Here is a 1,282-nt window from a genome sequence, read left to right as displayed (position 1 = left end):
AGTTATGTGGAGATTATGGCAGAGCTTCTTGGAATCTCTGAGAGCACACTCTTTAGATTAGTATGCTCTCGGCTCTGGAGCTGAGTGAAGCTCAGAGAGCCCCTCAGCCTCTTTCACTGGGGGTTATCACACTTGCTGTTTCAAGGGCATGTACGTGGCAAAAAAAAAAAAAAAAAAAAACCTAATCAAAATGAGAAGGTCAGTGTAAAAATGAAGGTGAATCCCCAGTTCATCTCGTGATCTGTGGACGTATAGGTGCCTTTCTGAGTCCTGAGAGGGTAGTTTTTATAACGATACGGAGGCCATCTTTATGTCTTCCTTCTATTTTCATTATATTTGAATCTCTACCAAGTTTGCTTTATGTTCTAATGTCAAAAAAAACCCCACAACTTTCCCTTTATATAATCTCAGGTGAGAGTTTTATGATGCTGATATGAAGAGAAAATCCCTCGCAGGTGTTTTTGACTTTTCATTTTTTAGAAAATTATGATATTGTCTACGGCCGTGTCACCCTGAACAAGCCTGATCTCATCTGATCTCAGAAGCTAAGCAGGGTCGGGCCCAGTTAGTACTTGGATGGGAGACCACCTAGGAAGACCAGGTGCTGCAGGCGTAAAAAATAAAAAAAAGATAAGGGATTGTAAGCTAACAAGGTCCTTGCAATCTGTGAGGTCAACCAAGGGTTGCCTCGCCTAAAAAATTATAATATCTAAAACTAACCAAGTTAAAAAGGAACCAATTAGAATGAAATAAACTCCCACGATTAGCAAGGAAGTATAAGGAGTATATCTAGGATTGAATGCATGTGTGATTCATGTTGGTTTTCTACTTGGTTATATTCTATAGTGACAAATTTGGGAGCTTTCCTTTGGATCTTAGATGTTCTCAGTTACGAAAGTAAGATTAGAGTGAGGGGAAAGGAGTAACGTACCCGGAAGAAAAGAAAAACACTCGTTTATGATCGAGCGTTGGTCTTTAGAAAGTAAACTTTATGTTAGAACTCGTGGTAGGTTAAGGGACACAGAGGATCAGAAATATGGAGAAATTCAGCACCAGTTAGCAATGCCTGTGTTCTCCGCACGACCTGGAGACACCCTTATAATTTACAGACACGCGTTCAGACTGTTTTCCGATTGCTCCTTTGAGGACTCTTCAGGAAGGACTTGAGTCTCACTCCATCTGTCACATTGTGTTTTAACGGGCCAGCTGCATGTGTGTGAGAGTAAGGGGAACTCGTAGAGATGGAGGCCTGAATTTGAATGTGCTCATGAGATTAAGTGGG

The 1,282-nt window shown here is 41.0% G+C and overlaps 1 pseudogene; it reads left to right on the top strand.

The window, feature by feature from the left end:
* Nucleotides 1-494: 494 nt before the first annotated feature.
* On the top strand, nucleotides 495-613 carry LOC111742652 (annotated as a pseudogene).
* The last annotated feature ends 669 nt before the right edge of the window (nucleotides 614-1,282 follow it).

The sequence above is a fragment of the Pteropus vampyrus genome, unplaced genomic scaffold (genome assembly GCF_000151845.1).
Source record: "Pteropus vampyrus isolate Shadow unplaced genomic scaffold, Pvam_2.0 Scaffold98, whole genome shotgun sequence".
Taxonomy (NCBI): Eukaryota; Metazoa; Chordata; class Mammalia; order Chiroptera; family Pteropodidae; genus Pteropus; species Pteropus vampyrus.
Note: the sequence above shows the minus strand (reverse complement) of the source record. Positions and strands in the feature narration are given on the sequence as shown.